This window comes from Myxocyprinus asiaticus, chromosome 5 (genome assembly GCF_019703515.2).
Source record: "Myxocyprinus asiaticus isolate MX2 ecotype Aquarium Trade chromosome 5, UBuf_Myxa_2, whole genome shotgun sequence".
Classification (NCBI taxonomy): Eukaryota; Metazoa; Chordata; class Actinopteri; order Cypriniformes; family Catostomidae; genus Myxocyprinus; species Myxocyprinus asiaticus.
Window position 1 is genome coordinate 47,779,360 of NC_059348.1, and position 24,941 is coordinate 47,804,300.

The 24,941-nt window shown below is 41.1% G+C and overlaps 1 pseudogene; it reads right to left on the bottom strand.

Moving 5' to 3' along the window:
- Positions 1-24,941, bottom strand: part of LOC127441218 (alpha-2-macroglobulin-like protein 1) — a 104,008-nt pseudogene that overhangs the window by 77,663 nt on the left and 1,404 nt on the right.

Here is a 24,941-nt window from a genome sequence, read left to right on the forward strand (position 1 = left end):
TAAAATATCTAAACAAATTCAGTTTGATATGGAGGGATACAGAGTTGCTGCATTAAAAATGTGCATTAAATACCGAGATTGCTTTGAGTAAACCACATTTTAAACCATTAAAATGCAACTGTGCTGCCTGTCATTTCTTGCAGGAATTTGAGCCCCCAATTAAATCTAGCCAAAATACAAAAAAAGCATGCATTACACAAACTTTATTGAAATAAGAGCAACCACCATCTCACACACAGGGGGGAGGTGTATGTAGTCTCAGACTGGTCATACCGGACTTGAGCAATCCGATGGCAAAGTTGTTGCGGGGGCTCTCGTAGGCGTACATGGACTGTTTGAGTTTAGAGGGATGGACGCTGGTTGGCACTGTCGTGTGCGGAGTTAATGCACACGTTTTTCTTTTTTCTGGTTTTTGTTTTTTTTTTCTGGGGAAATTTCCGGGGGTTGATTGTTGCACCAATGTGGAATGTGGTCTTTATAATTTTATTTTTGACACACAATCTATTTTTTCTAATATATCAGATGTTAATATGAGTGGATTGTCTCTCTCCACATGGAATGTGAATGGGTTGGGGCACCCTATAAAAAGAAGGAAGGTTATTTCTCATCTTAAACGTAAGAAATATGATACAGTGTTTCTTCAAGAAACGCATCTTCCCCCGCAGGAAGCTGAAAAATTTGGGAAGATATGGGGGGGACATGTTTTCTTTAGTGCTGGCTCAAGTAAGAGCAGGGGAGTCATTACATCTACAATTCAAATGTCTCAAACAGATTAAAGATAAATTAGGAAGAGTCATCATTGTTTTAGCAGAAATTCAGGGGCAAAGTTTGATTTTGGCTAATATTTACGCACCTAACCCTGATGATCAGGGCTTTTTTATAGATCTTGAAGGGATGTTGCAAGCCGCTGGCACCCCTCATGATATAATATTGGAAGGATACTTTAATTTATTGATGGACTTTGATCCTTGACCTTGATCATAGTGAAGCAAAAGTGTGTAAGCCACCTACAGCAACATTGGCGCTTCATAGGATGTGTAAAAATCTTGTTCTTACAGATGTTTGGAGACTTTTGAACCCATCTGGTAGGGACTATAAAATTTTTTCATCAGTCCATCAGATTTATTCTCCTGGTGAGTTTAGAGGTGTTGCCACATATGGAGAAAAATAAATCATATAGTTGGCTCGTTAATGTATCCCTTTTGCAAAATCCTGAACTCCAACAAATGACCAAATGGTCCTCAGTATCCTCTGTGGGCTTGGCTTGGGAGGCACTTAAGGCGGTTCTTAGGGGTCAGATCATACAGTATGCCTCATTCATCAAAAAATCCAAAGCATCGGAAATCATGGAGTTGGAAGGGAATATTAAAAGTACCGAGGCAGAGCTGAAGTGCCGAATGTCTTCTGATGGCCTCAGAGAATTGACCCGATTGAAATACAGATATAATACTATTTTGTCACGGAAGGTGAAATTTTGGCTTTTCAGGGCAAGACAGTCATATTTTGAGTCAGGGGACAAACAAGGAAGCTTTTGGCTAGATATATAAAGCAGAGCGAGTCTTTTTCTACCATTCCCTCAGTGAAAGCTGCTGGTGGTGAAATATTTACCTCAGCCATTGTTATTAATATTGCTTTTAAAGAATTCTATCTTGATCTCTATAATTCCACATCTTCGTCTACTGATGAAGACATTAGAAACTTTGTGGAACCATTAGATCTCCCTAAATTGATGAATGAGCAAAAAAATTATCTTAATTCTGACATAACCTTGGAAGAACTTGGCGAGGTAATTAAGGCCTTGCCTACAGGCAAGGCTCCAGGGCCAGATGGTTTTTCCGCTGAATTTTTTTGATCTTATGCTACAGAATTGGCTCCACTTTTGTTAGAAATTTATACAGAATCATTAAAGAATGGAAAGCTTCCACCAACCATGACACAAGCCCAGATCAGTCTGATTCTTAAAAAGGACATAGATACAAGCGAGTGTAAGGATTACCATTCAATTTCCCTGATCCAGCTGGTTATGACATCCCTTAAACATATAGATCAGGTGGGGTTTATTCGGGGCCGCAGCTCCTCTGATAACATTAGGCATTTCATCAATACTATGTGGTCAGTAGCGAATGATCAGACTCCGGTCGTGGCCATCACACTTGACGCTGAAAAGGCATTTGATATGGTAGAATGGGATTATCTTTTTCAGATTTTGGAAATATACGGGTTCGGGAATACTTTTATTGGACGGATTGAGTTACTTTATAGACACCCGGTAACGGCGGTACAAAGAAATTGATTAATTTCAGATTATTTTACTCTGGATAGGGGCACCCGGCAGGGTTGCCCTCTTTCCCCATTATTGTTCTGTCTTGCCCTGGACCATTAGCAGCCACGATAAGAAGGGAAGATGATTTTCAAGGGGTGGTGGCAGGATAACATACAAGCTTTTGCTTTACGCAGATTATATTTTATTAATCGTCTCTGACCCCATTAGATCTATGCCTCCATAGAATTATTAATTCCTTTTCTAAGTTCTCGGGATACAGAGTCAATTGGTCGAAATCCGAAGCTTTGGCTCTGACAGCGTACTGCCCAGTAACGGCTTTCCAGCCGGGCACCCTCCAGTGGCCCAAACAGGGCATTAAGTATTTGGGCATTTTATTCCCAGCAAATTTGTCTGAATTACTTAATTTTGACCCCTTATTAAAAAGGTTTTCAAGCAATGTGGGCAGGTGGGCTTCATTACATTTATCTATGATTGGAAAGGTTAATGTTATTAAAATGAATTGTATTCCAAAATTCAACTACCTGCTACAATCTCTCCCTGTAGATGTCCCTCCATTTTAAGCAATTTGATAGCATAGCAAAGTCCTTCATTTGGAATGGTGAGCATCTTAGATTGCATTTTAATAAGTTACATAGGCCGATTGACAAAGGTGGGCTAGGCCTACCCAAGATTTTGTTTTAGTATTATGCATTTGGTCTCAGACATTTGGCTCATTGGTCGCTTCCACCTGAAAGAGCCCCTCCCTGGTTTTGTATTGAACAGGAATTTCTTGCCCCCATTTTGCCATTGCAAAGCCTTTCTATTAAACTAACGGAGGAGTTAAGACCACATCTCAAAGACCACAAGATCATGTAGATTTACACTCTACAATATCAGTTTTATAGGTATTTACAGCTGTGCCACCTGCTCTGTATTGTTTTTGGGAGTAGCACACACCCCCATTAAGCGCAGGTACTCTGGGAGAGGTGATTACTGCTTTTGGAAAAGGTCATGAGGCATCAGTGTATTACTCCCTGCTAATTCAGAGTCTGGGGGATGGAGCTTCAACTTCTCTCAAGAGATTATGGGAGGAAAATGTAAATTTGGTAATGGAGGAGGGAGTGTGGGCTAGGATTCTAAAAAAGGTCAAGTCTGCATCTAGAGATACAAGGGTGCACCTTATGCAATTCAGTATTTTACACAGATTCTCTTGGACCCCCTCTAGATTGTATAGGCCTGGTCTTAAATACATACCCACCTACTGGTGATGCCAGTCAGAAGTTGGAGACACAACCCATGTCTTTTGGGGGTGTGTTAAGATCCAAGGATTTTGGTTGAAGGTTCAGAGTTGTTTGTGTGACTTTTTGGGCACTCACATTTGACTTTGCCCCAGACTTTGTACTTTGGGCAATGGGGAGGTCATAAATTTGGGGGATAAACATATAAAAAATTGGGTTCTGACCAGTATCATGATTGACAGACAAATTATTTTAAGGGGTTGAAAGTTGGATGGAGTGCCATCATTTCCGGAGTGGTGTGTGGAGATGGGGAGGGTGGCAGCTTTTGAGGAGGAGGCAAATAGAAGGCTGGGGTTTGGGGACTTGTTTGTCAGGAAATGGGATAATTATTTAGCATTTTTGGGGGACTCTCAGGGAGGTGATGGGGAGAGAGAAGTATAGTTTAATTATGTAAGTTTATTATATATTTAATTTTTTGGTTTGTTTTTTTGTTTTTGTTTGTGTGTGTATAATTATATGTGACCACAGGGGTGTTCGTTGGGGGTTAGGGTGGGATCGGTGATTGGGGAGGGATATTAGTAGGGGTTAAATATTAAATGTTGATTCGATATGTATGTGTTGTGTTTTTCTCTTTTGTGTAATTTTGAATCAATAAAAAATTTTAATTACAAAAAAAGGAAAGACTGTCGGCACGACTCTGTCCACTGGACCAGATCAGGAGCCCCCTTTTTTGTAAGGTCAGTCAGTGGGCTGGTGACATCAGAATAACTAGGCACAAACCTCCGGTAGTAGCCAGCAAGCCCCAAAAACTGCCTTACCTCCTTTTTGGTCTTGGGCGTCGGGCAAGCTGCAATCACTGCGGTTTATTAACCTGTGGATGCACCTGCCCATGACCCAAGTGGAACCCTAGATACCTAACTTTCACCTGCCCAATTGTGGCCCAAGCTCAGCCCTCTCAGGAACTACCATCGCCAAGGCTACAGGCACTGCCTCCCTCCATAATTTGAGGAGGTTGAGGTGGTAGATTTGATGTGCCCCTCCTGTGCAAATTCGTGTAGTCGAGTGCCCCTGTCGTGCAGTCGGCGTTGACGTTCTTGCGCTTGGAGCAAATTCTCCTGTGTTACCTGCCCCAAAGTGTGGAGTTTTGCTCTAAGGTCAAGAACATATTGAATTTGTTTTTTGCTATTTGAAGGTCCTTCTTCCCAAGCTTCCTGTATGACGTCAAGCATGCCGCACGGCCGATGCCCATACAGTACCTCAAATGGGGAAAACCCTGTGGAGGGTTGCGGGACATCTGGTACTGCAAACAGCAGTGGTTCGAGCCACCTATCCCAATTTTTAGCGTCTTTGTGTACTAACTAACGAATCATGTTTTTCAAGGTCTTATCAAATCGTTCGACCAACCCTCGGTTTGTAGGTGATAAATGCTGGTGCGAATCGATTTAATGCATAATAATTCGTACAGTTCGCAAAGTGTCCGTGACATGAATGTTGTGCCTTGATCAGTGAGGATTTCCTTTGGAATCCCCACTTGGGAGATCATTTTGAAGAGTGCCTCCGCAACACTACGTGCTGAGATGTTGAGGCACTGCTTCCGGATGGCCCAACGAGGTCCATACCAATTCTCTTGAAGGGGACCTCGATCAACAGTTTTGGGGTGGCCGGTGGATTCACCAACTGATATTCACGGCACGCCGCACAACCTTTGCGTACGTTGCTGTGAATGCCCGACCAAAAAAAAAAAAAAAAAAAAAAAAAACGGGCCATAATAGAGTTCAAAGTCTTTTCGTGACCTAAGTGACCAGCCATTGGGTTATAGTGAGCTGCCTGGAAGAGTATTTCCCAATGGCTCTTTGGTACTAATAGCTGAGTTGTATTTTCTTTGGTCTGAGTGTCCTGCATCACTCGATACAACCGCTCTTTAATAATAGAAAAGTATGTGTGCTGAGTGACTCTAGCCAGGTCTCCTAAGCAACCAAATTGGCCTGGTTGCTAGGGAGGGTAGAGTCACATGGGGTAACCTTCTTGTGGATGCGATTAAGTGGTTCTCGCTCTCAGTGGGGCACGTGGTAAGTTGTGCATGGATCGCAGAGAGAAGCATGAGCCTCCACATGTTGTGATTCTCCACGGTGTCATGCACATCGAGCCACTGATAAGATGCACAGATTGACTGTCTCAGAAGTGGAGGCAACTGAGACTTATCCTCCGCCACCCGGATTGAGGTGAGTAACCGTGCCACCATGGGGACCAAGTAAGTAGTGAGAATTGGGCATTCCAAAATTGGTGAGAAAAAAAATTATAATAATAAAAAAGTATGGGTATGTGAGGGCAACATTAGGCTGGAGCTGCTGACCATCAGTTACTTTCACTTTTGAGGGACTCACCACGTGACTGCTCCAGAGGGAAATCTCCCTCAGGGAAGCCCCGGAATATGGGGATTCCCTCGTCTGCATCATCATGACATGGGGCTGCTCTCGACGGCCCTGGCACCGCCTCTCCAGCCATAGCATCGCACGTCACACACCGCGACACCACTTTGCAGGAACCATCCACACACATTACCCTCAATACATTTTTAAAACCAGGCCAATTGGTTCCCAGAATTAGTGGATGGGTGAGGCGGGAATTAACCACGGCCTCTACTCTATGCCTTTTTCCCCTGAATCGTATCTCAATGGTAACCACCGGATACTTGTGTATGTCACCATGCACACACCTCATCCTCACCAGTTTATTCTTACCCAATGCACCGCCTTGCACCAAGCGATAGGTGGATAGAGGTTTGGGAACAACCCAAATCCACCAAAGCTTGATGTGTATCCCCTTTTACTCTTACCGGTATCCGATACGCCCCTGCCCGATTGGGGGCAGCCTGTGGAGCACTGGGGTTCCGGATCAGTGTCCTCACCTCCATCACCGGACATCGATCCTGGCAGTGCCCGGCTTCCCCACAGCTCCAACAGACCGGCCCAGGCTTTCCTTCCACACTCATGGGGGTGGTCTCGCTGGATGGCCTTCTTTAGGTGTTGGTAACTAAGGAGGCTGGCGGTGGGAAGTTGTTGTGCTGCAAGCTGCGCCTCCCCGGAGAGTAGGGGCCATAAGCAGGCCGCCCACTTGTCGGGAGTCCTCCAATCCTTCAAACATCAGTTCCTTGCCACTCTCTCCCACTTTGACACTCTGGCGTGCCTTATCAGGTCTCCCTCCGCCATCTCTATAATGAGAGACAGGTGTTAGAGTAATTACAGCCCAGGTGAGAAGCCTTACCACTTTCCTGCTCCCACAGACAGACACATGACCATGCCCCCATGCCACAGTGAACTACCACCAACCATGAAGCAAGGCCTAATCAGTCTCATTCTTAAAAAAGATAAAGACCCAAATTAATGTAAAAGTTATCGTCCAATTTCCCTGATCCAGTTAGATGTAAAAATATTGTCTAAAATTCTGGCTAATCGATTAACCAGAGTAATTACACCTCTTATACATATAGATCAAGTGGGGTTTATTCGTGGTCGTAGTTCTTCTGATAATATTAGACGTTTTATAAATATTATATGGTCAGTACAGAATGATCAGACCCGGATCGCTGCCATCTCACTTGATGCCGAGAAGGCGTTTGATATGGTGGAATGGGACTTTCTTTTTAAGATTTTGGAAATGTACAGGTTTGGGAACACTTTTATTGGGTGGAAACAACCATCAGTGGCAGTGTAAACTAATGGATTCTTTTCAAATTATTTTGTCTTGCCCTGGAACCATTAGCTGCCACAATAAGAAAAGAGGATGATTTTCCGGGAATTGTAACAGGAGGTGTGTTGCACAAACTTTTACTCTATGCAAATGACATTATTATTTGTCTCCGACCCTAGAAGATCTATGCCTAACCTTCATAGAATCATTAATTCTTTCTCCAAATTTTCAGGATACAAGGTGAATTGGTCTAAATCGGTAGCTCTTGCTCTGACAGCATATTGCCCCACCACAGCTTTCCTACCTGGATCTTTCATTGGCCCAAGCAAGGTATTAGGTATTTAGGCATTTTATTTCCAGCAAATCTGAGAGATTTAGTTAAGAGTTAATTTTGACCCATTAATGAAAAGGTTCTTGTGCGATGTTGATAGGTGGGCTTCTGTACATTTGTCTATGGCTGGGAAGGTCAATGTTATAAAAATGAGTTGTATACCTAAATTAAATTATCTACTGCAGTCTCTCCCTCTTTATTATTTTAAACAATTTGATAGAATATCTAAGTCTTTTATTTGGAATGGTAAACAACCTCAGTTACATTTCAGTAAGTTAAGGCTTGACCACAATGTTGTTTGTTGAGGGTTGGGAATTGGAAGTGGGATGGAGAATTAATGGGGGTTAAAAGGGGATAATTGTTGATTCTGTTCATTTATGTTGTGCTTTATTTTGTATTTGTATGTTGGGAATCAATAAAAAAAGTGTTAATTATAAAAACAATTATTTGGTTGAATATACACGATTGTATATACACGATTGAACTGCAAATCACTCTACACTTCCACCACGTATACAGAGACGCCTGCATTTTGGCTTTCACAGAGACATGGCTGAAAGATTGGGATTGTGACTCTGCTTTAACCATTAACGGCTTTGGGGCTCCCCTGCGAACCAATCGAGATTCAGTGATTACAGGTAAATGCCAAGGTTGTGGCGTCTGTCTCTATATTAATAAAACGTGGTGCAATGCAGTAATTGTAAGGGAAAGTTTGTGCACCCCAGACATTGAACTGCTTTCCGTATCATTACGGCTATACTACTTGCCTCATGAATTCCCTCAAATGTTTGTCACGGTGGTGTATATGCACTCAAAAGCAAATGAGGCAAAGGTGAAGGAGACTGTTGCATGTATTGTTTATATATTTATTATGGGGGATTTTAACCATTGTTCTTTGAAACAATCTTTGCAAAATTTTCAACAGCATGTTACTTGTACAACACAGCACAGCAAGACTCTGGACTTATGTTACGGACAGGGTTGGGAGGGTTACTTTTGAAAAGTATTCCACTACAGATTACAGAGTACATGCTGTAAAATGTAATTTGTAACATATTCCGTTAGATTACTCAAGGTCAGTAACATATTCTAAATACTTTGGATTACTTCTTCAGCACTGGTAGATTTTTTCACTTGTTTTGACTATAAAAACTCTGCCAGTACAGTAAGACAAAATACACATGTTAAAAATACATTCTCTGAAAACACTAAATACAGGTGCATCTCAATAAATTAGAATGTCGTGGAAAAGTTCATTTATTTCAGCAGTTCAACTAAAATTGTGAAACTCGTGTATTAAATAAATTCAGTGCACATAGACTGAAGTAGTTTAAGTCTTTGGTTCTTTTAATTGTGATGATTTTGGCTCACATTTAACAAAAACCCACCAATTCACTATCTCAAAAAATTAGAATATGGTGACATGCCAATCAGCTAATCAACTCAAAACACCTGCAAAGTTTTCCTGAGCCTTCAAAATGGTCTCTCAGTTTGGTTCACTAGGCTACACAATCATGGGGAAGACTGTTGATCTGACAGTTGTCCAGAAGACAATCATTAACACCTTTCACAAGGAGGGTAAGCCACAAACATTCATTGCCAAAGAAGCTGGCTGTTCACAGAGTGCTGTATCCAAGCATGTTAACAGAAAGTTGAGTGGAAGGAAAAAGTGTGGAAGAAAAAGATGCACAACCAACCGAGAGAACCACAGCCTTATGAGGATTGTCAAGCAAAATCGATTCAAGAATTTGGGTGAACTTCACAAGGAATGGACTGAGGCTGGGGTCAAGGCATCAAGAGCCACCACACACAGACATGTCAAGGAATTTGGCTACAGTTGTTGTATTCCTCTTGTTAAGCCACTCCTGAACCACAGACAACGTCAGAGGCTTCTTACCTGGGCTAAGGAGAAGAACTGGACTGTTGCCCAGTGGTCCAAAGTCCTCTTTTCAGATGAGAGCAAGTTTTGTATTTCATTTGGAAACCAAGGTCCTAGAGTCTGGAGGAAGGGTGGAGAAGCTCATAGCCCAAGTTGCTTGAAGTCCAGTGTTAAGTTTCCACAGTCTGTGATTTGGGATGCAATGTCATCTGCTGGTGTTGGTCCATTTTTTTTTTTTTTTTTTTTTTTTTTTTTTGAAAACCAAAGTCACTGCACCCGTTTACCAAGAAATTTTGGAGCACTCCATGCTCCCTTCTGCTGACCAGCTTTTTAAAGATGCTGATTTCATTTTCCAGCAGGATTTGGCACCTGCCCACACTGCCAAAAGCACCAAAAGTTGGTTAAATGACCATGGTGTTGGTGTGCTTGACTGGCCAGCAAACTCGCCAGACCTGAACCCCATAGAGAATCTGTAGGGTATTGTCAAGAGGAAAATGAGAAACAAGAGACCAAAAAATGCAGATGAGCTGAAGGCCACTGTCAAAGAAACCTGGGCTTCCATACTACCTCAGCAGTGCCACAAACTGATCACCTCCATGCCATGCCGAATTGAGGCAGTAATTCGAGCAAAAGGAGCCCCTACCAGGTATTGAGTACATATACAGTAAATGAACATACTTTCCAGAAGGCCAACAATAAAAAAAAAAAAAAAAAAACATTTTTGGCCTTATGATGTATTCTAATTTGAGATAGTGAATTGGTGGATTTTTGTTAAATGTGAGCCAAAATCATCACAATTAAAAGAACCAAAGACTTCAATGCACACAGACTGAAGTAGTTTAATTTATTTAATACACGAGTTTCACAATTTGAGTTGAATTATTGAAATAAATGAACTTTTCCATGACATTCTAATTTATTGAGATGCACCTGTATATTATGCAGTGTTTCTTGGATTTTTAGATATTGTTTACAGGAAAACAATACAAAAATTATCAAGAATATGATTTTTGCCCCAATATCAAAGGTCTTACTAGAAAAAAGAAATGATGATCCAATGTGAATTTTCTTGATAAAATATGATCGTGCCTGGTAACATGTGCATGTAAAATGGCTAGAAATAGCATTTTAGCTTAGCGTAAAGCTGAGAATTTACGCAAGGTTAATTTCTATCTCTTCTGCTCCAAACTTACTTTGTATGTCTGCTCGTATGAATGTAACATCATAAGAAAGTGTTTCACTGCTGTTCAAATGCACTTTGGATTGCATTTATACGTAGAAATGTTTTCCATCTGAAAGGACTAAATATTAAATGAAACAAATGACAATAAAATGCAAAGTAATCTCTTCAGTAATCAAAATACTTTTTGAATGTAACTATTCTAATTACCACTGATTTAAATTGTAACTGTAGTGGAATAGTTACTTATATTTTGTATTTTAAATACGTAATCCCGTTACATGTATTTCATTACTCCCCAACCCTGGTTACGGATCCGTCAGAGGTGCATATAAGTCCATTAGTAATCCACCTTTGGGACTGTCTTACCATAATACTGTGTTTTTCATTCCTGTGTATAAATCTGTTCTAAAAAAGTATAAGGCTGAAAACCAATCCATCAGGAAATGGTCCACAGACTTATCTTTAGCTATGCAAGGATGTTTTAATTTTTCAAAAACCTCCCAGTTTGTACATCCATGTTCTGACACTGATAAACGTACAGATGTCATAAGTAGCTATATTCATTTTTGTGAGGATATGCTTATCCCTCAATGAACTATACAAACATTTGCTAATACAAAGCCATGGAAAACCAAATCTATAAAGTCTCTTATGATTGAGAGAAATTGGGCATTTTATGTAGGTGACTTAGGAAGCGTGATTTGCAAAGATAAAGTATGAAATTAGGAGGGCCAAAATTAGTTACAAGGAGAAAATGGAGGGGGATCTTAGAAGAAATAGACTTGGCTCTGCCTGGGAGAGTATGCATATTATAACTGGCTCTAAGAGTAAGAATAATGCCCCAGTAAAACTGGTTGGTTATCAATCCAACAAACAATTGGCACAAGAATTGAATATATTGAGGGATGAGACATGTCATGGTCTAGTGGTGAATGATTTTGAGATGGTGTGACGATGCCTTTTAGCAAGTAAATGTACAAAAGATTAAAGATATGGTAATTGATTTTAGATCTAGCCCTATTTTCCCACAACCAACATAAAACGTGAAATGGGCTAGTAGTTACAAGTACCTCAGATCTGTCATTGACAAGTTACATTTTGATGCGCATGCTGAGGTATTATGCAACAAAAGCCAGCAGTGGCTACACTGTCTATGGAAGCTCTCTTTTAATATCAGTAGGACTCTTATGAGCATGTATTATTCTTACATCGAATCAGTACTTTGCTTTCCCTCTGCTGTTGGTATGGTCATTTACATTTTAAACATCAGAAAGCACAAAATGGTATTGTCAATGTGGTAAGATCACAGGTGTTAAGCAGACTGGATTATCAAATATTTTTTAATGGTTTGTTCTACAGAAAGCCAGTGCCATTCTTGGCAATCCTAACCACCCAGTGTTTCATGACTTCGTAGTGCTTCCTTCTGGTATTTGTTATAGTGTGCCTAGACTAAAAAGTAACCAGTATAGGAATTCCTTTATCCCCACTGCTGTAAGGCTTTTAAACTTGGAAATTGTTTGAATGTTGCGTTTTGATGGGGTCATTTTATATAATGAATGTTTTAATGTATTAGATGTTCACACATTTCTATGCTGCACCAAAAACTACACCTTGGGTTTATAATAAAGCTCAACTTGAATGACTGAGAAATGACTATATTTTGTATTTTTAATGATTTGGGCTGAAAGCCTGGAGAGCCACTAGGGAGAAGTCAAAGAGCCACAGGTTGCTGACCTCTGGTCTAGACCCATGAATATATTACGTGATCCTTGCAACCTTTCCATTTTTAGTAAGAGGGTGGAGCCAGGATGCAAGGAAGGATAACAAGGATGCACAATTTCAGAAATTAGAAGCACCCTCTCCTATTCACCGAGTGCTCCGCCACTCTCAACAAGTACACTTTTTAAAAGAATATTCCCCAACTCTGCAAATTGTTAAATTGATAACTTGTTTCTTCACTCACATTTACTGCAGAATTTCATTTTTGAAAGAAAATGCTGACTAGAGACAATGGCAAATATACAGTACTATGTTCTTTATTGTTTGTCCTTGTATAAGTACAGCTACATTATTTTGCTTTCCACAATTCTGAATCAAATTAAAAAAAAAAAAAAAAAAAAAAAAAGACAAAGAAAAATGTACACAGCATATTAAAACTGTTCTTTAGCCATGTGGTGCGAGCTTGAATGAGTCGGTACTACCTTCCAAGAAGACAGAAGGGAGTAGAGATTGATGCTTGAGTGGGTGGGGTCCTTGAAGATGTGCAGTGCTCTGTTCTGGCATTGCAGTTTGTCGAGGTCTTTGAAGGCTGTGAGTTGGATTCCAGTGATCTGCTGAGCAGTTTTGACGATACGCTGCAGGACTATGGTCAGATACCATGCAGCTGTCATACCAGACTGTGATGCAGTAGGTGAGAACACAAACTTTCACAGTTGCAGTAAACTACTGGGATTGGGGGGGGGGGGGGGGGGGGTAGTGAATGGCAGTGGAGGGTCATCTGTGGACCTATTTGTGTGATAGGTGAACTGACGGTCATGAATCATGCATGCAAAGAATTGACCGAGCTCATCCGAAAGGAAAGCATCAGTTGGATCCATTGACATTTTCAGTTTTGTAATCCATAAGTGTTTGAATGCCCTGCCACAGTCACTGTGGGTCATTGGAGTGAAAGGGAGTCTCAAAGTTCAGCCTCCCTAATGCCTACATTTCCCCGTTTTGAAAGCTCTCACTAACAGGTGGACCTCACTGTTCATCCATGGTTTTTGGTTGGCACAAATGGTTAAATCACCATGATGCTAGACAGAAAAGCAGATGTGTACCTCAAGATTACTGCACATTGTCATTTGAGTGTGCATGTTGAGACAACGTCAAATGTAGTACAGCCCAGGGAAATTTAGACTAGGACCAATAAAAATAGAAGTCTTACACCACAGGCCACCAGATTTATAGCACAACCTCTGTTTGCAAGCTGTAAACCTGGCTCATGCATGTCAATAGCTAAAATCAGAAAATACGATACATTCTGGAAAAAGTCTGAAAAAGATATTAATGGTCACCTTCCTCAGACACCTACAGTTCCTTTTGATATGAAGGGATACCAAAGAGTAGCATTTATTAAAATGCAGTGAAAAGTGCATCAAGACAGCTCACATTTCAGATAAAGCCACATTTTAAACCATTGTGTAAACGTTTTTCCCCCCCCCACAAGAATGGAGTTCTCTCTTACCCCCTCACCCAAAATAATAATAATCTCTCCATGGACTTTGCATGTTGCTCTTTAATCTACTGTAGTGTCGTCATGTACGCTAATGGGACACACGTTGTACACATTTTATTGAATTCAAAAGCAAATGAGTCTCACACACAGGGGGAGGAGTATGTAGTCTCAGACTGGTCACCTTAGAGAAAGAGAACAGCAAATTAACTCAAGGTACACATGGAATCATTGACAGCAAAGCACATTGATAATGCCCTACTTGGTTCATAGTAGTCATACACCTTGAAAACCTCTTGTCAGTTGTAGGCTGTAATGGGAGGAATATCTTTTGGAACCTGCAAGACAGACAGGAATATGCACGCAAACCCATGTGTATTCACAACCTTTGAAAGCGCCAGTCTCTTACCTCTCAAATACACTATGACATGATCCCCATCACAAATCAATGCGCTCCACCAGTGGTGCGTATGAATTGGGTGGAGTTCCAAGCTGTTGAGGAGAATTCCCAGATTAGTTCTTTTCGCAAGTCGATCAGTTGACTGATGCATCAAGGAAAAATTGACAGTCAATCCAAACACTCAAAACCAACCATTGAGGTGTCTGCTGTGAACCCTGATAGGATTTTAATGTCCACAATTGCCATATTGGTATTTGCTTGCATCCCACTGTATCTGAAAGAACAAAATCCATTATTTTCTGGGCTCAATTTATATGGATCAGGAGGTGCCTCAAACCTTTTCCCTACAGAGGGCCAAGTAAACATTGCATAACCAAGGGCCTTATTCACTTCTGAAAATGGGGTGAATTCCCCTTTACACAGCTCATGTGGGGCATTTCTCCCCCCCATTACAAGGTCAGTCATCCTTGTTATCCTTTAAACAAATCTCAATGGCATGTTGCAAAATTGCATGTTTTTACATTAGTGAATGGTTACTGAAATGCTTCATTTCGGCTATTAAATTAACATGCCTACAAATCTAGTGCACTGACACAGGAGTAGATTGCATTGCTCCAGATTTGGAATGAGCTCTTTAACCCCCAAGGCGATCTGAGGGTAATAAAATTAGAGAAGACCAAACCCCTTGAAATGGAAAGTGATAGAAGCCAACATGCAGTACTGACCTGCAAAGACACACAAGCAGAGCCCTTCACATCAATACTGTATTTGCCTGGAATGTTCTTCAGTGGCTTCTCCTGGTACAGCAGCTGGTTGGTCTTCACAACAAATTGGTATGTTTCTCCCACTGACGATATGGTTACGGTGCTGGATCCACTCGAGCGGAAACCTCTGGCATACAAAGACAGAGCCTGAAGAGCCACCACTGTATCCTAAAGTCACAACACAATCATTAGAACATGGCATGTAGAAAATTCAGGCAACTCAGTTCCTGGAACCAAAGTCTCAAAAAAGGTATACTTGGCAATAGCACATTCAAGATTAGTAGTTTGAGAAACCTGAGTGGAGAAGAAACCTCCAGGAGGGATTCTGCTGCTGCACAAGCCAGCGGACAATCCTGTTAGCATAGCTGAGGTCAGCTGCTGAGAGCTGATCTACAGTGAGAACAGCTAGAAGCACATACGAGCTGATCTCCACTTCCAAAGAAAGAGATGACTGTGCACCAGATACAGTCGGAGACCAGTGAAGACCTCCTGAATAAGAGAGAGAAAAACTGGCACACTAAAGAAACATTGAGGTCCTCTGTCTACAGCAAAGGCTACAGGTGTTTCTCACCAGTTGTGATTGCAATATTATCCAACTTTGCCAAGTGTCTGACAAAATGTTAGTCTCTCCAGCGAGGCTGAAAGCATAGGCAAGCAGAGCAGTGGTGCAAGTTCATTATATTCCCAACGACAGGCCTCAAGCAGGACGAGCCCCCCGACAACTACTGGATCCCGTTTATTAAATAGCGTATTCAAATAAACCCTGCTTGTTTGCATGCAATTTATTAAGTTCATACCTGTAGATTTACTTACAGAGACTGGAGTTTGCAGTTCAAGCAAAGTTATCATAATGTAGGCAGTCATGGTCACTATCATCTACACCACACTGCAAGTAATTAAAGCAAAAATTCCACTTCCTTGACAACTGGATTTGAACCCCCCCCAAACAACATTTAGACCTAGAGTTAAAAGGTGCATTACATACCTTCATTTCATGGTGGTAAAGAATTTCCTCTTGCGCAAAACTGCCACCTGGACCCTGCCTACTTAACCAGTTCCTTGCACTCAAGATAACATTGGGATCAATAAATGTGTATGTCTGTGCTTTGCCAAAACACCGGGAGGACAAATGAAGTCAACCTGGAAGGAGAGAATTAGTTTCCTATTCACTGGTGCCATCTACAGACTGACATTGTAGGATTTCTTCCATCTATAGCACTCACCATGTATTCCCTTGACCAGTACCAAACGCACTGTAAGAACCATCTGAATGTCTGTAGTTCAGTTCTCTCTGGTATCCTGTTTGATAGTTATTAAACATGGGCATTTGTTCCAAGATCAGCAAAATTCCAAAAAAGGAATCTTCCAGGTACAATTTAATGAATAGTCAAGACGTAAACGGTGCGACTTGCTGACCTTTTCTTTGGATACACTTTTACACATTTTACAACTTCATTGCCATGATGACACATCTAACAAATTACTAGAAGTTCATATGCCACAACACTTGAGCTGTAGAGTTGAATTTTTTTGGGGGCAGACTAGTTAACAATTCCATAATGCAAAGCTTTACCTTTCTGCCTTTAAACCCCCCAAAAATAGGCCACATTGACATCCAAAGTGCCACACTCTAACCGTCATTCCTTTGAATGAAAATAGGGACAAGTAAAAAAAAAAAAAAAAAAAAAGCCATAAATGCAGTTGATTGACCTGGACTAGAACCCAGAATATTCCTTCAGATGTTTACTGGAACTACAAAAAAACCACATGGTCTGAATATGATGGTCCATCACACTTCACTTACCAATCCTTAGGAAGTTAAGGGCTTTCTCTCTGATGTAAGCTGTGCAGTGTACACCAGGTAGTCAAGAACGTAAATGATGGGACAAAATATAGCAGCATTCTGTTCTCCACAGCCAGATGGCATCTTCACCAATCCATCTAGATTCTTTAATGCACGGCCCAGTATGTCCCCTATAAAAGATGCATTCAGTGAAAACCCTAGTTATTCCACACAGACATCATGCAGTCCCATTCTCTTTTTGCAACTCACCAACAACTGAAACTGAACATCTGGTGGATCCCTTATATCACATTTGCAGGTACAGTCAGCATCACCTCAAAAGACACTGCTTTCTATCAAAGAGAGAAGAGAAAGCTCAGCACTATGGGATGGTCATCAAAAATGGGGGGGGGGGAAATGGTGGCTGAGAAGAGAAAAAGCAGACAAACCCTGTGGACAAAGCAACCAACTGTAGGCATGTTCTTTCAACACCTTCAGCCTACAAAACCCACCAACCTAAATGGTGTAGATCTGTACAAGTAGACTTCAAGTGACTGTCAATGCATCCTCTGTGGCACAGTCATGCTCTCACTGCCACACAGAGTCTGCATGGCCTGTGCACTAAAGTCACATTCAAAACTCCTGCAAGTGAAAAATGCTACTTCACACAAATGGGATATTAAGCAAGTAGAGCTTGTAAAGCAAGCCAAGAACAAGGGGAATAAGGGTCCATTTAAAAAGGTCTTCCACCCATTGGCGCAGAGACAGGAGGAATATGGAGGAGAGTTGGCTTGACGAGTGTAGAGGAAGCCGCTGGAGCTGTGGTGACTTGTCATGGAATAATACCATATTTGAAATGTAAAGTCAAATTAGTTGCGACATGTTCTTGTCAATCTTACCATGATGCACTTGGTCAGATAGTTGAAGACAGTGGCCTTCAGCTCAAAGCTTTCACCATGGATTACAGAGTAAGGCAGAGACAGCTCAAGGAAGAAGAGCTGGAAAACTGTCAGCTTTGCTGGAGAAGCCAGACCCAGACCTTTGGGTGACAGACAGAAGGCTTCTGTCTCCCAAGTGGTGATTGTGTCAGGAACCTGGACCTTAACCTGTGCTTTTCCAGAAGCCCTTTGTAGAACAAAGGGCCAATAAGTGAAACTGCAGCAAAACAGAATCCACAGTAGACAGATACTGAATTTATACACCGTATTCTTGACTAACCCCACATCAGCAAGAAGCCAGATCCACATCTCTGGAAAGAACGTCCGAACAGTCACTTCAAGAAGTGATGTGGCAGAGCCTGCACCCAGTCCAGCAGCCACTGCCATGGCTTCAGGACGATGCATGACCATCACTTCGAGAAAGGAACAGACAAGCCATTGAAACCTCTTGTACAGCATTTAAGCAGGTTAAATTTGACAATGACACGTCTGATGCGGAGCAAGAGTGGTTCTCGGTTGTGGTCCCGAGAACCCCAGGACTGCACTTTTTGGGCATCTCCCACATCAGACCAGTTCAGGTCTTGGAGGCTCGATTCATGAGCAGAGTTGTTAAATGGACATCCAAAAATGCAATACTGGCATACTCCCAAGACCACATTTCAGAGTCACTGTTAACAGCAACAGAAAGGATGGGTTTTGATTTGAAAGTGGCTAGTTAGTACCATCCCAAAAATTGCACTGTGGTTTCAGGGCAGCCAAATTTGTTGCAATCTTCAGCCCCATATTCTGTCAAACAAGAGAACTGTACAATTCATGCATATTACACACCAGAAAGCCAACATGACTGGCACCAAATGAGGAATTCAAAAGTTGAAAGCTTTCAATATACTGCCAAACACACAAGAACTTCATTACCTTAAAGGTGTAATAAGCCTGGGTATTGCCCTGGGGTATTGGCCAAGGCAAAATGTGTCGGCGTGCAGGAGGAACAGGTTTTAAAGGCAGCCGGGGTCCAACAGGCAGGCATCCTGGTTCAACCTCTACATCAAAAGGATAACCTGAGAGTGCCCGCACTGGCAGCAAATTGAAGATCTGTGATGGGGGTATGGAGTGGTCATTCAGCAAGACCAGTTGTGGTCAGCATTTTTGCCAGAAGTGTCAACTACACAAGGGGAGACAGTTTACTGCTCAAGTATAGCATATACTTTATTACAAATTATACCACACCCAAACAAGGTGCACTGTACCATGAATGGGATATAAAAAAGGCAGGTGGCCATAGAGCAAGTGACACAACGAAGACAGTCAAGTCATACACACCGCTTCAGCATTCAAACATCTCCCTGGCTCCAAAATCAGCACACTCTGATCCACAGCACCGAGGCCACACACTGAACCAGGTTGAGCGGAGAGATTTATATAGTGTTCTCACCTGGAACTGCATTAGCGGGAGAGAACTGCAAAGACACCTGGAACAAACAGTGCATGACAGATTTTGCTGCTAGCCCAAATTACGGTTCACAAGATTTAAAACATAAAATGCAAAAAAAGATACCCCCACCATACCCTGGCTCTTAAGCAGTTTTCAGTGACAAAATCTGTGCCATCAGCAACTACACTTGCACTTGGTAGAACACAGTATGCCAGAATCTGCACTACTGGAGCCAGATTAGGTTCAACAGAGAGCAGGAAAGACACAGTGCCACTCAACACTGCATTAGAAGCAGTCACGTCAACCTTTTGGCATCCATGTTGAACGATCACTCCTTTGGACAAGACCTGTGACAAAGATCACACTGATTATTGGCTCCTCAATTTCATTTTATTGGCAAATACCACATGTAACATTTTGTACACACCATATAGACTATGTCTGTGCTGTAGACAAGGTCAAATGTCTACCCAACAAAATATTTGATGGTTACTGGAAGTGCAAGACCACACTTCAGTGGTTGTGCAAGCTGCACTATAGAGAGTACTCAGTGAGAGCAGAGTTTTGAAAAAGCTGAACAGTTCTCAGCTGAATTGAAGTACACCTTTTTGTAGCCACCAAAAACATCAGGAATAACACTAACCTGCAGAAAGGAAATCAGTGCAAGAACTTTCAAGAGCATCTTCACCAAACAGGAACTCAATCCTACCATCAGAAGAGCATCATTGTTTGGAAAAACTAGTAGTATCGATGGAAAATGATGCCAATCCATTGCCATCAGTTTCAAGACTCTGGAGCTGTATTAGGGGCCAGCTCCAACATCCCAAGATATAGACAGCTTTGCCTGGAATTGGTGTCCCATTGAAACTGGAAACACTGACCTACATCATGCAGGTTAGAGAAAGAAAAGTTACAAGTTTCTCATTCAGCACATTAAACTAGTACAACATTTTTCCCCTTGCCTTTCCCTTTAGAACAGATCCATGTGTAAAGAACTCCGGAATCTCCGTAAACGTGACCCTTCCAATTTCATAAGTCAGGGATATGCTTTCAGATTTTGTCATGACTATCTGGGGAGTTGGAACAGATTCATGATCTGCTGGTTACCACAAATTAACAAAAACCTCAAGAAGTACCACAACTCAAACTCACCAGTTCCTTCCTCGGTTACACTTGCATTAACTAGGAGAATCTTGCAGATAGTTCTCAAAACTGGAGCTCAAGAAGTCAGATATACGGAACATAACTGAGGCACAACCAGTCGCATTCATCTAAGAGAAGCAAGACGACAATCATTGCGTGTTTAGAAAAAAAAAAATATAAATAAAGCAAAGCATGACACACCTCAGCAGTTTTATTAAAACACAGAGACACCACCCCAGGAACAGTGGCATAGCCAAAAGGATTACGACACACTTGAACCCATGTTTTCCCAGGAACAGGTTGCCCAAATGTGTACCTGGCAAAAGATACAAGCAATCAAGTTTAAAAGCTTGCATTCAAAACAATTCTCATCTAAAGACAGATTTAAGGGGACTTCTCACCTTCCACAAACCTCAGTTTTCAGTCCAACTTCACCAACACTGTGTCTGCGGCACTTTCAAAGTGATGTCAAACTTGGGTAAAACTGGGTTAGAGTCAACTCTGAAACTCAACTCCTGCTGAAACCCAGTCTTTAAAATGCTGTAAGTCCTTGTACAAGGACTTACCATACTTTTTCACCTCAAAAGGCCATTTAACCATCCAGTCACCAATAAAAGCCATCAGAGCGTACATGCCTAGTGGAGCTTCTGGGTTTAATTCATGAGAAAGCTGCAAGATCCATCTCGAGGAGGAAACATCTGTCCACTGACCAATCCCATTATTCTGATTGTCCTATCGAGTGAAAGGAAGGTTCATGAAGTGATAAAAGCACCCAAAAATTCAACTCAAGCACTTGCATATTGTATAAACCATGTACAGGAGAGTCTTACCTCTGCCACAACCATACTATACTGTAAAAGGAACACCACCATTAGATATTAGTATTTAGCAAATAATTGTGACTAGGTAAAACATGCCAGTAAATCTCACCCAGATGTTTCAAATTGAAGTGAATAAGCCAACCATTGATCAAGAGGCACAAAATTGTCATCCATAGTTACAACTCTGAAAAACACTGCAAAACGAGAACAAGTTAGCCAATGTTAGGCTTGACGCTTCAAAAATTGAGCTTGTAATCATTCACAGCTCACCGGTTTGGCCTGGATTATAGATGGGTTTATCCGTTTGGATAAACGTCAAATTGTTGTAACTTTTAAAAAGGACTTTCCTCAGTCACATTAAAAGACGTCCCCTTTATTACAGTCTTTATTTTCTGCACATATTCTCCCACTACCTGTGGAGCCTTATGGGGGGGGGGGGGGGGGGAAATGGGCACTTTAATTACAACCTTTGCAAAGCATGAGAAGTGGCAATTGATGACAGACCTGGGAGTAAAAGCAGTGATGAAATCCTCTCTTAGCTTTAGTCTCGTACAGCAACGTGTTCAGGCCATCATTAACCAGATGATGGTTCATTGAGAGGGTCTCATTTGGTTTGTAAAGACCGACACACAGTCTGGCCTGAGAGCCTGACTCAATCACTACAGGAAACATTACTATGAAAAGTCTGTTTGGAGACAATATGAAACATGAGATTTAGAAACTATAAAACCCACACATTTACAAGAGTTTGGCAACACATTTAAGTCACTAGAAACATCTAATCCAGTAGTTCCCAAACTTTTTGGCTATAGCACCACTTGTTTTAAAATACTTGGGCCTTACTTGTTATTCTTATTAAAGAAAACATTGTTTGTCGTGTTTAGTATTAACACAGTATATGGAGTAAAACATTTGATCAAATAAAGAATACATTTTAAATGTATCCGTTTTGCCTCTTATGTTACTCAAGTAATGATTTGTCAAATTTAATACAGTCAGCATTAAAGAAAACATTGCAGGAGTGAAGGAAGCAGTAAACTCCCAGCTCGCATGTCTTCCCGTGGTGGTTTGTGGGCAATAAACCGTCGTGGAGTGTACATCAAAAGTACAATCAAAATTAGTGCATTGTGGGCAATAATGAGTGAACAAAAAAGGAACGAGTGGCTCACTCAAATTCAGACAATCCTACAAAATGGCAGACACTCCAAAGAGTGCACTATATAGTGGACAGGGGGTGGTTTCAGACACAGCGAGTGTTCCACGACCAGGGTTGGTGCCCTATGCACTAGGCTGCGTCCTCTGCATTTGGAAGAGCGGCGGTACTGCTGTACAGAACTAATGATCTAAATACCTGACACTGAAAACTGTACCTACACTGAAATAAGAATCCACACAGGACTTTAAAAACTATGAAATAGCTTAAGGCATTAAAAGCATGATCTTGCTTTGGTTTATTTCAGCATTATATAATGTCCTTGTGGGACATTTTCACCGTAATAATTACTAGAAATGTTTCCAAACCTCTCTTGACAAATTCATCCAGATCTAACAAGAGCCCTTAAAGGGATGGTTCACCCAAAGTGTACAACTCATTATTTAATTACCCTCATGCCACCCCAGATGTGTATGACTTTCCATCTGCTGTACTCCAGTGAAGATTTTTAGAAGAATTTCTCAGCTCTGTAGGTCCATACAGTGCAAGTGAGTGGGTGGCAACATTTTAAAACTTAAAAAAAAAAAAAAAACCCCCACACACACAGGTCAGCAGAAGTAATCCATAATACTCCAGTGATTAAATCAGTATCTTCAGAAGCGATGTGATGCGTGGATGAGAAACAGATCACCTTCTTGCATTTTTAGTGGTTCACATTCTCTGCATCTCTCCCTGCCATCTAGACACACACACACACACACACACACACACACACACACACACACACACACACACACACACACACACATATATGGCTTAGTTCACACTGCAGAATAAAAAGGCAGTTCCTTAAGAGAGCTTCATTATGCAACACCGAAAAATACTTCGGTTGCAGTTTATATAACCGAATAAAGAGACCAAATGCACATTAAAGAACAAAATGCCTCGAAGTGACTCGTGTCGATTCGTTCAGTTTACGTAAACGAACCGTCCGAACGAATCCCGAATTCACTGCAATAAAGCCAGACTCCCCATTAAAATTTTTCAGATGGCTTACGGTCCTGATGATTCGCCATTAACAGAGAAGAAGAAAAACGCTAAAATGAGCCATGTCCAAACACAAATCTCCTTGATACACATGATGAGAGCAAACCATCCACCGTAGATTTACGAAACACTTTCAACGCCACAATCACTGAAGAGGACCTGCAACACATTTATACAGTTATTCTCCTCAAGCAGAACTCGATTTGTAGTTCTAGAAACAGCTCCGCTATCTTTACTCACCGATGAAACACATCAACTGCTTGCTCTGATCAAGCGAAACTGCTTCATTTAAAGAACTCGGAGATCCCGCCAGCGAAAAGATTATTTTACCATAATGGGAAACAGCTGGGATTACTTACACCAGAGCTTTGCCCTTCTGAATCTATGGAACCAATATTATTTTATTATAGAGGTTATTCCCTTTGCCCTTTTTTCAACCTACATATTCATTGTAGGCTCCCTGCTATTTTAAAAAAGCCAAAAAATGAGGCCAATATTTTGGGATAGACATTAAACAATCTGTTTCCTTGTAGTTTATTAATAGCATTATAGTTCCTTTCTCTCGAAGGAGGGAAAACATGAAAAAGGAGATTTATTTTCTAGACATTTATATTAGTTTATATATTATACGCTAAAGGTATTGGTGTATTAACATTTTGCATTTCATCCTGGGTTCCTTGAAAAAAAATAAACATACATCAAGCACAGTGTGATAACATTAATCATTTGTTGAATAATAATTAAAAAAAAAATATGTACAAATTGCATGCTCAGAAACTTTAATGTTTATATATATATATATATATATATATATATATATATATATGTTTGAGCCAATAGTGACCCACCCACTTATTCAGCCTCTGGGTTCCGGAAGTATTATTCCCATTTATTTTTTCCATAGGCTTTTCATCAAATCCTCCATAAAAGAGGTATAAACTACTTCTAGCTAACTCTGTTCTTCAAACGCATGAGCAGATTTGATCAGTATATCTGGATTGAGTTGTCTGAGGCCGAGTTCGGATGGCATACCACCATACTACACTTACGATTTTTGCCATAGATATAAACTCAGCAAAAAAAGAAATGTCCCTTTTTCTGGACACTGTATTTTAAAGATAATTTTGTAAAAAATCCAAATAACTTTACAGATCTTTATTGTAAAGGTTTAAACAATGTTTTCCATGCTTGCTCAATGAACCATAAACAATTAATGAACATGCACATGTGGGATGGAACAGCTTACAGATGGTAGGCAATTAAGGTCACAGTTATAAATACTTAGGACACCAAAGAGACCTTTCTACTGCCTCTGAAAAACACCAGAAGAAAGATGCCCAGGGTCCCTGCTCATCTGCGTGAGCGTGCCTTAGGCATGCTGCATGGACGCATGAGGACGGCAGATGTGGCCAGGGCAATAAATTGCAATGTCTGTACTGTGAGACGCCTAAGACAGCGCTAAAGGAAGGACAGCTGATCATCCTCACAGTTGCAGACCACACGTAACAACACCTGCACAGGATCGGTACATCGGAATATCACACCTGTGGGACAGGTACAGGATGGCAACAACAACTGCCTGAGTTATCAAATATGTGAAAGTAACTAGTTACTCACTGCTTGAGTATTCTTTTGATTGGATACTTTCTTACTCTTACTCGA